Below are 14401 nucleotides of genomic sequence, written 5' to 3'. Positions count from 1 at the left end.
TAAATTCAGTTATGCCACCATGACTATACCTTACGCATTGCTATTTTTCTCAAGTATGGTACCAGGAATATGTATTAAGTTCCTGCAAAGTGCTATTCTACACATTTCTGTTTGTGTTTGTACATATATAGATATGTATGTTACGTTTGTATATACATAGATATATAATTTAATAATTTAATCTTCAGAACAGTGTTGAGGTGTAGGTATCATTATCCTCCTTTCATAAAACTGCCTTAGACTGCTTAAGTAACTAGCCCAAACTAGTTAGTACGTGTTGTCTGTATGCTGGCTTGCAAATCCTCACCTGTAAAGTGAAAACAACATGGACCTTGCAGCTTTGCTCTGGAAATTGGTGACATACAGCGCAGTGTCTAGCACATAGAGTATTATAGCTTAGTAGCAGGTTCAAAAAAATCAGTTCAGTTGCTTCTGGAAATTCTTCCCCAGTTATTTCCCCATTAAGCTGGAGTTCCACCTCTTTCCATATATGGAAAGAATCCTTTGTTAGTGTGTGCCTGCTGTCACCTCACTGATTCCGGTTTAATCTTACTACTAGGAAAATTCTTTCTTGAGGAAAGCTGGTCATGTCCTGTGTGTCTAACCCATAATGTTCCTTCCAGCCTTCAGTCATCGTAACCTCTTTTCATATGACCTTCCTCAACCTTCATTTTTTTTAGTTAATTTTTTATTGGAGTATAATTGCTTTACAATGTTGTGTTAGTTTCTGCTGTTCACCGAGGTGAATCAGCTGTATGTATACATACATCCCCTCCCTCTTGGAGCTCCCTCCCCCTGTATCCCACCCATCTAGGTCACCACAGAGCACCGACCGAGCTACCTTTATTTAAAACCTTTCCTCCCTTGGGTTCTGTGACCTTAAAAAAATAAGTTGGTCATTGACACAGGCCACCTTTGGTCCACTTCTTCCACCCCCCATCCTAAATGTAGGTATGCCCCAATATTCAAACCACAGACCCCTTGGTACTCTTCTTCAATGATCTTGTCCACGCTCATGCCTTCATCTGTCACCTAAGTAGATAATTCTTTTAAAAAATTTATTTATTTATTTATTTATTTTTGGCTGCGTTGGGTCTTCGTTGCTGCACGCAGGCTTCCTCTAGTTACGGCAAGCGGGGGCTACTCTTTGTTACGGTGCGTGGGCTTCTCATTGTGGTGGCTTATCTTGTTGCGGAGCACAGGCTCGAGGCGTGTGGGCTTCAATAGTTGTGGCATGCGGGCTCAGCAGTTGTGGCTCACGGGCTCTAGAGTGCAGGCTCAGTAGTTGTGGTGCATGGGCTTAGTTGCTCCACAGCATGTGGGAACAAACCTGTGTCCCCTGCATTGGCAGGCGGATTCTTAACCACTGAGCCACCAGGGAAGTCCTGCTCTAAGTGGATAATTCTTAAGCCTTTAATGTAATAATGCATTATTTTAAATGAAAGAAGCCCTTGAGATTTGGGGATCCAAGCTCATAAAGGAGGAAATCACTAAAGCCTAGAATAAAATATCAAACCTTGTAGCTTTTTTTCCCAAATGGACATTTAGCTGTCCCATCCCATTCACTGAACAATATGCCCTGTCACTATTAATTTTAAATAGCTCTAGTATATGCAACATATAAATTTTTCTTTGTTCTCTCTTTCATTGATTTATGTACCTTCCCACAGGACCACATTTAGTTATTTTGACTGGGTAGGGCATGTCTCCCCCATTCATTTTCAAGCATTTCTTGGTTATTCTTGTATTTTTCCTTTCCTGGAGAAACTTCAAGATCAATTTGACAAGTATTATTCCCCCACCCTGTGAGAAAAAGAAAAATTACAATGGGATTTTGACTAGTATTTCATTAAATAAGGAAGTAGAGGTCTTTCAATATTTACCTCAAATAAGATTATTGTTCATGTTACAGAGAAGAAAATTGAGATACAAAGAATGTTTGATGACTTGCTCAGGATCACACAGCTAGTAAGTGGTGGTAGAGCCAGTACTTGGGCTCAAGGTTACAACCCAAGAAAGAGCAAGGTTTTCATGCCATTCGTGATACCCCCTCCTCAACTGAATACATTTCTAGAACACAAAATATCAGTTGAGGTCACTGTCCAAAACAGCTTGTCTGGTTCCCTGGGCCAACAGAGGCTGTGTATGTTAAGCAGATGCAATTTATTTAATCTGTAAGACGGGAAAGGAAGTGTTGGCAGTTTTTCTCCAAAACGCTCCCCTGTAAACTGGCAGGAAGAAGGCATTTGGGAGAAGGAGGTGCCAGCTTGGCAGCATATCCTCCAGCCAAAAAGAAGTGATCATAAAGGAAGAGCAGTGGAGGTGATCTGGCAACACAGACTAATCACTTGCACACTTAGGCAGCTGCTCCTTTACCTTTATCCACAGCGTCCAGATTAGAGTCGACCTCTGTGCCAGACGTTTGCTTACACACCCACTGAATAAAGAAGAGCACCTGACTTTCCTCAGGAATCTGTTTTTTAATATTTTACATGGGTCAATACTACTAACAAGTCCAAATCTCCATCTTTAAGCAAGTATTAAGAGCACCTCAGCCTTTCTCTTATTTGGGTTGCCCTTAAAATAGATCAAATAGTCTGTGCTAAATCAAGTAGTGGAATAAAATAGAACAGTATGCTTCCTCAACATTTGACAGGTTTGTGGCTGAATCCTACAAATGACAGATAAATAAGCTTTGATTAGAATCCAGAAGGGTCAGTCTAATGAGAGAGGTTATTGGCTGGTATTTTCAAGACCAAAGAAAATTACTTTAGTCCTTCTGGATGTTAACAGACCAATCTGTGAACTATTTAACTGTGACCTTCATTAATCTTAGCCAGCAGTGCACGTAGAATCCAAGAATACTATAGATTTGTGACTTATGAAAAATTTAAACTCTGATATTTTTAACATCTATACTATTTTCTCCACCACTCTGACCTGTAATTTTCTTTCTTTTTTTTTTTTCCTCACAAATCACATCTCAGAATTTATTCAATGCTTTGGAGCTTAAAATATTTTTTTTTAATTTTTATTTTATATTGGAGTTATAGTTGATTATGTTAGTTTCAGGTGTACAGCAAAGTGATTCAGTTATACATATACATGTATCTCTTATTTATCAAATTCTTTTCCCATTTAGGTTCTTACAGACTTGAGCAAAGTTCCCTGTGCTATACAGTAGGTCCTTGTTGGTTATCTATTTTAAATATAGCAGTGTGGACATGTCAGTCCTAAACTCCCAATCTGTCCCTCCCCCCACCCTTCACCCCTGGTGACCATAAGTTTGTACTCTGTCTGTGAGTCTGTTTTTGTTATGTAAATAAGTTCATCTGTATCATTTTTTTAGATTCCACATATAAGCAATATCATATACTTGTTTTTGTCTGTCTGACATAACTTCACTTAGTATGATAGTCTCCAGGTCCATCCATTTTGCTGCAAATGGCATCATTTCATTCTTTTTAATGGCTGAGTAATATTCCATTGTATATATGTACCACATCTTTATCCATTCAACTGTCAATGAACATTTAGGTTGCTTCCATGTCTTGGCTATTGTAAACAGTGCTGCAGTGAACAATAGGGGCATGTATCCCTTCGAACCATGTTTTTCTCCAGATTTATGCCCAGGAGTGGGATTGCCGGATCACATGGCAGCTCTATTTTTAGTTTTTTAAGGAGCCTCCATACTATTCTCCATAGTGGCTGTATCAATTTACATTCCCACCAACTGTGTAGGAGGCTTCCCTTTTCTCCACACCCTCTCCAGCATTGTTTCTAGATTTTTTGATGATGGCCATTCTGACTGGGGGAAGGTGATATCTCAGTGTAGTTTTGATTTACATTTCTCTAATAATTCATGACGTTAAGCATCTTTTCATGTGCCTCTTGGCCATCTGTATGTCTTCTTTGGAGAAATGTCTATTTAGGTCTTCTGCCCATTTTTTGATTGGGTTGTTTGTTTTTTGATATTGAGACACATGAGCTGTTTGAAAATTTTGGAGATTAATCCCTTGTTGGCCACATCATTTGCAAATATTTTCTCCCATTCTATGGGTTGTCTTTTCTTTTTGTTTATGGTTTCCTTTGCTGTGCAAAAGCTTTTGAGTTTAACTAGGTTCCATTTGTTTTTGTTTATTTCCATTACTCTAGGAGACAGAACAAAAAAGCTATTGCAGTGATTTATGTAAAAGAGTGTTCTGCCTAGGTTTTCCTCTAAGAGTTTTATAGTCTCGAGTCTTACATTTAGGTCTTTAATCCATTTTGAGTTTATTTTTGTGTATGGTGTTAAAGAATATTCTAATTTCTTTTTTTTTTTGCATGTAGCTGTCCAGTTTTCCCAGCACCATTTATTGAAGAGAATGTACTTTCTCCATTGTATATTCTTGCCACCTTTATCAAATATTAAATGACCATAGGTTCATGGGTTTATTTCTGGGCTTTTTATCATGTTCCATGGATCTATATTTGTTTTTGTGCCACTACCATACTGTTTTGAACTGTAGCCTTGTAGTACAATCTGAAGTCAGGGAACCTGATTCCTCCAGCTCCATTTTTCTTTCTCAAGATTGCTTTGGCTATTCGGGGTCTTTTGTGTCTCCATGCAGATTTTAAGATTTTTTGTTCTAGTTCTGTGAAAAATACCATTGGTAATTTGATAGAGATTGCATTGAATCTGTAGATTGCCTTGGGTAGTACAGTCATTTTGACAATATTGATTGTCCAAGAACATGGTATATCTTTCCATCTGTTTGCGTTATCTTTGATTTCTTTTATCAGCATCTTATAGTTTTTAGAGTGCAGGTCTGTTGCCTTCTTAGGTAGGCTTATTCCTAGGTATTTTATTCTTTTTGATACTATGGTAAATGGATTGTTTTTTTAATTTCTCTTTCTGGTCTTTCATTGTTAGTGTATAAGAATGCAAGCGATTTCTGTGTATTAATTTTGTATCCTGCAACTTTACCCATTTCATTGATGAGCTCTTGTAGTTTTCTAGTACCATCTTTAGATTTTCTATATATAATATCATGTCATCTGCAAACAGTGACAGTTTTACTTCTTTTCCAATTTGGATTCCTTTTATTTCTTTTTCTTCTCTGAATGCCATGGCAAGGATTTCCAAAACTATGTTGACTAATAGAGGCAAGAGTGGGCATCGTTGTCCTGTTCTTGATCTTAGAGGAAATGCGTTCAGCTTTTCACTGTCGAGTATGATGTTAGCTGTAGGTTGGTCAAATACAGCCTTTATTATGTTGAGGTATGTTCCCTCTATGCCCACTTTCTGGAGAGTTTTTATCATAAATGGGTGTTGAATTTTGTCAAAAGCTTTTTCTGCATCTATAGAGATGATCATATGGTTTTTATTCAGTTTGTTGATGTGCTGTATTACACTGATTGATTTGCATATATTGAAGAATCTTTGCATCCCTGGAATAAAGTATGGTGTACATTTGATCATGTTGTATGATCCTTTTAATGTACTGTTTGATTTGATTTGCCAGTATTTTGCTGAGAATTTTTGCATCTATGTTCATCAGTGATATTGGCCTGTAATTTTCTATTTTTTGTGATAATTTTATCTGGTTTTGGTATCAGGGTGATGGTGGCCTCGTAGAATGAACTTGGGAGTGTTCCTTCCACTGCGATTTTTTGGAATCGTTTCAGAAGGATAGGTGTTAACTCTTCTCTAAATGTTTGGTAGGATTCGCCTGTGAAGCTATCTGGTCCTGGACTTCTGTTTGTTGTGAGTTTTTAAATCACAGTTTCAATTGCAGTACTTTGGATTGGTCTGTTCATATTTTCTATTTCTTTCTGGTCTAGTGTTGGGAGGTTGTACGTTTCTAAGAGTTTGTCCATTTCTTCTAGGTTGTCTATTTTATTGACACATAGCTGCTTGTAGTAATCTCTTATGATCCTTTGTATTTCTGAGGTGCCCACTGTAACTTTTTCATTTCTAATTTTATTGATTTGAGCCCTGTCCCTCTTTTTCTTGATGAGTCTAGCTAAAGTTTTTCAACTTTATCTTTTAAAAAAAACAGCTTTTAGTTTCATTGATCGTTTCTGTTGTTTTCTTCATCTCTATTTCATTTATTTCTGCTTTGATCTTTATGATTCCTTTCCTTCTACTAACCTTGGGTTTTGTTTTTCTTTTTCTAGTTGCTTTAGGTGTAAGACTAAGTTGTTTGAGATTTTTTCTTGTATCACTATAAACTTCCCTCTTAGAAGTGCTTTTGCTGTGTTCCATAGGTTTTGGATCATCAGGTTTTCATTTTCATTTGTCTCTAGATATTTTTTTTATTTCCTCTTTGATTTCTTCAGTGATCCATTGGTTGTTTAGTAGCATATTGTTTAGTTTCCACATATTTGTGGTTTTCACAATTTTTTTTTCTTGTAGTTGATTTCTAATCTCATAGTGTTGTGGTCAGAGAAGACTCAATTTTCTGTAATTTACAAAGGCTTGTTTTCTGGCCCAGCATGTGCTCAGTCCTAGAGAGTGTTCCATGTGCACTTGAGAAAAATGTGTAATCTGCTGCTTTTAGATGGAATGCTCTATAAATACCAATTAAGTGCATCTGATCTAATGTGTCATTTAAACCTGTGTTTTCCTTATTGATTTTCTGTGTGGATGATCTGTCCATTGATGAAAATGGGGTGTGAAAGTCTCCCAGTATCACTGTTGATTTCCCTTTTTATGGCTGTTAGTATTTGTCTTATAAATTGAGGTGCTCCTATGTTGGGTGCATATATAATTATAGCTGCTACGTCTTTTTCTTGCATTGATCCCTTCATCATTATGTAGTGTCCTCCTTTGTCTCTTGTAACAATCTTTATCTTAAAGTCTTTTGTTTGATATGAGTACTGCTACTCCAGCTTTCTTTTGAGTTACATTTGCATGGAATACATTTTTGCATCCTCTTACTTTCAGTCTGTATGTGTCCCTAGATCTGAAGTAGGTCTCCTGTAAACAGCATATATATGGGTTTTGTTTTTGTATCCATTCAGTCAATCTGTGTCTTTTGGGTGGAGTATCTAATCTACATTTAATGTAATCATCGATATGTATGTTCTTTTTTTCAATTTTCTTTCTTTATACAACAGGTTCTTTTTAGTCATCCATTTTATACACATCAGTGTATACATGTCAATCCCAATCTCCCAATTCATCACACCACCACCCCCACCCTCTGCCACTTTCCCCGCTTGGTGTCCATATGTCTGTTTTCTACATCTGTGTCTCAGTTCCTGCCCTGCAAACTGGTTCATCTGTACCATTTTTTCTAGATTCCACATATATGTGTTAATATACAATATTTGTTTTTCTCTTTCTGACTTACTTCATTCTGTTTGACAGTCTCTAGATTCATCCACGTCTCTACAAATGACCCAATTTCATTCCTTTTTATGGTGGAGTAATATTCCATTGTATATATATATACCACACCTTCTTTGTCCATTCATCTGTTGATGGGCATTTAGGTTGTTTCCATGACCTGGCTATTGTAAAGGGTGCTGCAGTGAACATGGGGGTGCATGTGTCTTTTTGAATTATGGTTTTCTCTGGGTATATGCCCAGTAGTGGGATTGCTGAGTCATATGGTAGTTCTGTTTTTAGTTTTTTAAGGAACCTCCATACTGTTCTCCACAGTGGCTGTATCCATTTACATTCCCACCAAGAGTGCAAGAGGGTTCCCTTTACACCACACCCTCTCCAGCATTTGTTGTTTATAGATTTTCTGATGATGCCCATTCTAACTGGTGTGAGGTGATACCTCATTGTAGTTTTTATTTCCATTTCTCTAATAATTAGTGATGTTGAGCAGCTTTTCATGTGCTTCTCAGCCATCTGTATGTCTTCTTTGGAGAAATGTCTATTCAGGTCTTCTACCCATTTTTCGATAAGGTTGTTTGTTTTTTTAATATTGAGCTGCATGAGCTGCTTGTATATTTTGGAGATTAATCCATTGTCCATTGATTCGTTTGCAAATATTTTCTCCCATTCTGAGGGTTGTCTTTTCATCTTGTTTGTAGTTTCTTTTGCTTTGCAAAAGCTTTTAAGTTTCATTAGGTCCCATTTGTTTATTTTTGTTTTTATTTCCATTACTCTAGGAGGTGGATCAAAAACGATCTTGATGTGACTTATGTCAAAGAGTGTTCTGCATATGTTTTCCTCTAAGAGTTTTATAGGGTCCAGTTGCATTTAGACCTCTAATCCATTTTGAGTTTATTTTTGTGTGTGGTGTTAGGAAGTGTTCTGATTTCATTCTTTTACATGTAGCTGTCCAGTTTTCCCAGACTGTCATTTCTCCATTGTATATCCTTGCCTCCTTTGTCATAGATTAGTTGACCATAGGTGCATGGGTTTATCTCTGGGCTTTCTATAGTGTTCCATTGATCTGTATTTCTGTTATTGTGACAGTACTATATTGTCTTATTACCGTAGCTCTGTAGTATAGTCTGAAGTCAGGGAGTCTGATTCCTCCAGCTCCATTTTTTTCCCTCAAGACTGCTTTGGCTATTCGGGGACTTTTGTGTCTCCATACAAATTTTAAGAATTTTTTCTTCTACTTCTGTAAAAAATACCATTGCTTATTTGATAGGGATTGCATTGAATCTGTAGATTGCTTTGGGGAGTATAGTCATTGTCACAATATTGATTCTTCCAATCCAAGAACATGGTATATCTCTCCGTTTGTGTCATTTTTGATTTCTTTAATCAGTGTCTTATAGTTTCCTGAGTACAGGTCTTCGACCACCTTAGGAGGGTTTATTCCTAGGTTTTTTGTTTGTTTGTTTGTTTTTTGTGGTACGCAGGCCTCTCACTGTTGTGGCCTCTCCCGTTGCGGAGCACAGGCTCTGGACTCACAGGCTTAACAGCCATGGCTCACAGGCCCAGCCGCTCCGCAGCATGTGGGATCTTCCTGGATCAGGGCACAAACCCGTGTGCCCTGCATCGGCAGGAGGACTCTCAAGCACTGTGCCACCAGGAAAGCCCTATTCCTAGTTATTTTATTCTTTTTGTTGCAGTGGTGAATGGGATTGTTTCCTTAATTTCACTTTCTGATCTTTCATCGTTAGTATATAGTATGCAAGAGATTTCTGTGCATTAATTTTGTATCCTGCAATTTTACCAAATTCACTAATTAGCTCTAGTAGTTTTCTGGTGGCATCTTTAGGATTCTCTATGTATAGTATCGTGTCATCTGCAAACAGTGACAGTTTTTACTTCTTCTTTTCCAATTTGTATTCCTTTTATTTCTTTTTCTTCTCTGCTTGATGTGGCTAGGACTTCCAAAACTATGCTGAATAATAATGGTGAGAGTGTACATCTTTGTCTTGTTCCTGGTCTTAGAGGAAATGCTTTCAGTGTTTCACCATTGAGAATGATGTTTGCTGTGGGTTTGTCGTATATGGCCTTATTATGCTGAGGTAGGTTCCATCTATACCTACTTTCTGGAGAGTTTTTATTATAAGTGGGTGTTGAATTTTATCAAAAGCTTTTTCTGCATCTATTGAGATGACCATATGGTTTTTATTCCTCAGTTTGTTAAAATGGTGTATCACATTGATTGATTTGCATATATTGAAGAATCCTTGCATCCCTGGGATAAATCCCACTTGATCATGGTGTATGGTCCTTTTAATGTGTTGTTGGATTCTGCTACCCCCTTCTGGCTTGTAGGGTTTCTGCTGAGAAATCAGCTGTTAACCTTATGGGAGTTCCCTTGTATGTTATTTGTCGTTTTTCCCTTGCTGCTTTCAATAATTTTTCTTTGTCTTTTACTTTTGCCATTTGATTACTATGTGTCTTGGTGTCTTTCTCCTTGGGTTTATCCTGTATGGGGCTCTCGGTGCTTCCTGGACATGGGTGGCTACTTCCTTTCCCATGTTAGGGAAGTTTTTGACAATAATCTCTTCAAATATTTTCTCGGGTCCTTTCTCTCTCTCTTCTCCTTCTGGGACCCCTATAATGAGAATGTTGGTGCATTTAATGTTGTCCCAGAGGTCTCTTAGGCTGTCTTCATTTCTTTTCATTCTTTTTTCTTTATTCTGTTCTGCAGCAGTGAATTCCACCATTCTATCTTCCAGGTCATTTATCCGTTCTTCTGCCTCAGTTATTCTGCTATTGATTCCTTCTAGTGTGTTTTTCATTTTAGTTATTGTATTGTTCATCTCTCTTTGTTCTTTAATTCTTCTAGGTCTTTGTTAAGCATTTCTTGCATCTTCTCGATCTTTGCCTCCATTCTTCTTCCGAGGTTCTGGATCATCTTCACTATCGTTATTCTGAATTCTTTTTCTGGAAGGTTGCCTATCTCCACTTCATTTAGGTGTTTTTCTGGGGTTTTGTCTTGTTCCTTCATCTGTTACATAGCCCTCTTCATTTTCATCTTGTCTTTCTGTGAATGTGGTTTTTGTTCCACAGGCTGCAGGATGGTAGTTTTTCTTGCTTCTGCTGTCTGCCCTCTGGTGGATGAGGCTATCTAAGAGGCTTGTGCAAGTTGCCTGATGGGAGGGACTGGTGGTGGGTAGAGCTGGCTGTTGCTCTGGTGGGCAGAGCTCAGTAAAACTTTAATCCGCTTGTCTGCTGATGGGTGGGGCTGGGTTCCCTCCCTGTTTGGTTGTTTGGCCTGAGGCAAACCAACACTGGAGCCTACCTGGGCTCTTTGTTGGGGCTAATGGTGGAATCTGGGAGTGCTCACACCAAGAAGTACTTCCAGAACTTCTGCTGCCAGTATCCCTGTCCTTATGGTGAGACACAGCCACCACCCGCCTCTGCAGGATACCCTCCAACACTAGCAGGTAGGTCTGGCTCACTCTCCTGTGGGGTCACTGCCCCTTCTCCTGGGTCCCGATGCACACACTACTTTGTGTGTGCCCTCCAAGAGTGGAGTCTTTGTTTCCCCCATTCCTGTCAAAGTCCTACAATCAAATCCCGCTAGCCTTCACAGCCTGATTCTCTAGCAATTCCTCCTCCCATTGCGGAACACCAGGTTGGGAAGCCTGACCTGGGACTCAGAACCTTCACTCCAGTGGGTGGGCTTCTGTGGTATAAGTGTTCTCCAGTTTGTGAGTCACCCACCCAGTAGTTATGGGATTTGATTTTATTGTGATTCTGCCCCTCTACAGTCTCATTGTGGCTTCCCCTTTGTCTTTGGATGTGGGGTATCTTCTTTGGTGAGTTCCAGTGTCTTCCTATTAATGATTGTTCAGCAGTTAGTTGTAATTCCAGTCCCCTTGCAAGAGGAAGTGAGAGCATGTCCTTCTACTCCGCCATCTTGAACCCTGTACAATACGTATGTTCTTACTGCCATTTTGTTAATTGTTTTGGATTTGTTTTTGTAGGTCTTCTTTCTTCCTCTTTTGTTCTCTTCTCTTGTGATTTGATGACTAACTTTAGTGTTTTGTTTGGATTTCTTTTTCTTTTTTTGTGTATCTATTGTAGATTTTTGGTTTGCAGTTACCATGAGGTTTTGATATAGCCATCTATATATAAACAAGATTGTTTTAAGTTGCTGGTCTTTTAATTTCAAATGGATATTCAATATCCTGCTTTTGTGCTCTCCTCTTCTCACAGTTAATGGTTTTGATATCGTATTTGTGTGCAGATGATTTCCTACCTTTACTGTATGTTTGCCTTTACTGGTGAGCTTTCCCACTTTTCTTGTTTCTAGTTGTGGCCTTTTCTTTTCCATCTAGAGAATTTCCTTCAGCATTGGTTACAAAGCTGGTCTGGTGGTGCTGAATTCTTAGCTTTTGCTTCTCTGTAAAGCTTTTGATTTCTCCATCAAATCTGAATGCGAGCTTTGCTGGGTAGAGTATTCTTGGTTGTACGTTCTTCCCTTTCATCACTTTAAATACATGGTGCCACACCTTCTGGCCTGCAGACTTTCTGCAGAAATCAGCTGATAACCTTATGGGAGTTCCCTTGTATATTATCTGTTGCTTTTTCTCTTGTTGCTTTTAATATTTTCTCTTTGTCTTCAATTTTTGTCAGTTTCATTACTATGTGTCTCAGTGTGTTCATCCTTGGGTTTATCCTGCCTGGGACACTCTGCACGTCCTAGGCTTAGGTGACTCTTTCCTCTCCCATGTTAGGAAAGTTGTCAACTATTATCTCTTCAAATATTTTCTCAGGCCCTTTCTTTCCCTCTTCTCCTTCTGGGACCCCTATAATGTGAATGTTGGTGCATTTAATGTTATCCCAGAGGTCTCTTAGACTGTCCTCATTTCTTTTCATTCTTATTTTCTTTATTCTGTTCTGTAGCAGTGATTTCCACCATTCTGTCTTCCAGCTCACTTATCCATTCTTCTGCCTCAGTTATTCTGTTTTTCATTCCTTCTAATGTATTTTTCATCTCTCTTTGTTTTTTTCTTTAGTTCTAGGTCTTCGTTAAACATTTCTTGTATCTTCTCAATCTGTGCCTCCACTCTTTCTTCCAAGATCTTGGATCATGTTTACTATCATTACTCTGAATGCTTCTTCAGGTAGATTGCCTACCTCCACTTCACTTTGTTATTCTGGCGTTTTATCTTGTTCCTTCATCTGGGACATGTTCCTCTGCCATCTCATTTTGTCTAACTTTCTGTGATTGCAGTTTCTGTTTCACAGGCTACATGTTTGTAGTTCTTGCTTCTGCTGTTTGCTCTCTGGTGGATGAAGCTAAGAGGCTTGTACAGGCTTCCTGGTGGCATGGACTGGTACCTGCCCACTCGTGGGTGGGGCTGGGTCTTGTCCCTCGGGTGGGATGGACCATGTCAGGGGGTGTGTTTATCAGCTACCTGTTTATTCAGGAAGACTTTAAGTGCCTCTCTGCTGATGTGTGGGTCTGTTTTCCTGCCCTGTTGGTTGTTTGGTCTGAGACATCCAGCATTGGAACTACAGACTGTTGGTTGGGGCCAGGTCTTGGTGAGAAAATGGAGGCCTCCAAGAGGGCTCATGGGAATGAGTACACCCCAGACTACCACTGCAAGTGTCCTTGTCCCTGCAGTGAGTCAGCCGCCCCCTGCCTCTGCAGGAGACCCTCCAATATAATACTAGCAGGTAAGTCTGTCCCAGTCTCTCATGAGGTCACCACTTTTTCCCTGACCCTGTGTGCGCCCTCCAAGAGTGGAGTTTCTGTTTCCCCCAGTCCTGTGGAATCCCTGTGGTCAAATTGTGCTGGCCTTCAAAGCCACATTTTCTGGGGCCTCCTCCTTCCATTGCCAGACCCCCAGGCTGGGGAGGCCTGAGGTGGGACTCAGGACTTTCACTCCTGTAGGAGAACTTCTGTGGCATATTTTACACCCGGCATATATGGGATTGGATTTTATCGCAGTTGTGTCCCGCCTACAGTCTAGTTGTGGATTCTTCTTTGTCTTTGGATGTAGGGTAACTTTTTAGGTAGGTTGCAGTGGTTTTTTGTCAGTGGTTGTTCAGCAATTACTTGTAATTTTGATGTTTCTGTAAGAAGAGGTGAGCTCACATCCTTCTACTCCACCATCTTGTCTCCTCTCTTTCCTGTAATTTTCATCCTGCTGATAGGTACTCAGGAATTTCTACTGTCTATCAATATCTTCACATAAACACTATTCCAGTCTCTCATCTTGCTTCTCTGTTGGATATTCTTCCAGCAAGTAGTAGAGAAATGGCTTGCTTTTGAACACGTAGCTAGTCTCTCCAACCATCAACATAGTTACTTTTAGTGAACCAAAATAAATAGTTCTGTAGTCACCAAAAAAACAAGTATTTGAGATTATGCAAACATAGTTTAGAATGAATGGTAATGTAACCCATAACCAGTTGTGAATAACTAAAATGAAAGTCTCTTATCCATGAAGACTTTCATTCCAAGCATCTCTTTAAGTGACAATTCATATGCTTATATGAACTTATTATCTATAAACAATAAAGGCTCTTAAAAGACTTTTTCAAATTTATCTGTGCTTTGTGAGACTACTATGCCAGCCAAGGGAATAAACACAGCTTTTGCAAAATTACTGATTGATTTGGTACTTCGAAATGACTACTGGAACACAGAACTGTTTATAATGCTAATTTTTTTAAAAAGCAAATATAGTAGAATATTTTACTGTCCAGTCTCAAGAGATGAAATTTATTCCACTAACACAGGCATTGATTAAAACATTTAAGAATCACATCTTTTTTAGAATCACCATAGTTCTGAGGCTACTCTAGAATATCCTCAGTGGTTTAAGATATACACATGTACCTCACCTCTTCATCTTTTGAGGACAGATTTGTTTGGGAACAACCAGAAGTCATGAGGCGTTAATTAGTGTATATGATTAGTGACCATTCCATCTTGATTTCTATTCCTTCATCTAATTGAACATTACAATTAGTAGAAATATACCCATAAGTATATTTTAAATTTGCATCTTTTTAATAAACCCAAACTTG

At 38.8% G+C, this 14401-nt stretch overlaps 1 protein-coding gene across 9 annotated transcripts in view; it reads right to left on the bottom strand.

Moving 5' to 3' along the window:
- KLHL32 (kelch like family member 32) overlaps positions 1 to 14401 on the bottom strand; it is a 235391-nt gene that overhangs the window by 3959 nt on the left and 217031 nt on the right. The gene's annotated exons all lie outside the window — the stretch shown is intronic.

The sequence above is a fragment of the Kogia breviceps genome, chromosome 13 (genome assembly GCF_026419965.1).
Source record: "Kogia breviceps isolate mKogBre1 chromosome 13, mKogBre1 haplotype 1, whole genome shotgun sequence".
NCBI classification, from domain to species: domain Eukaryota; kingdom Metazoa; phylum Chordata; class Mammalia; order Artiodactyla; family Physeteridae; genus Kogia; species Kogia breviceps.
This window is presented reverse-complemented; position numbering and strand designations above follow the sequence as displayed.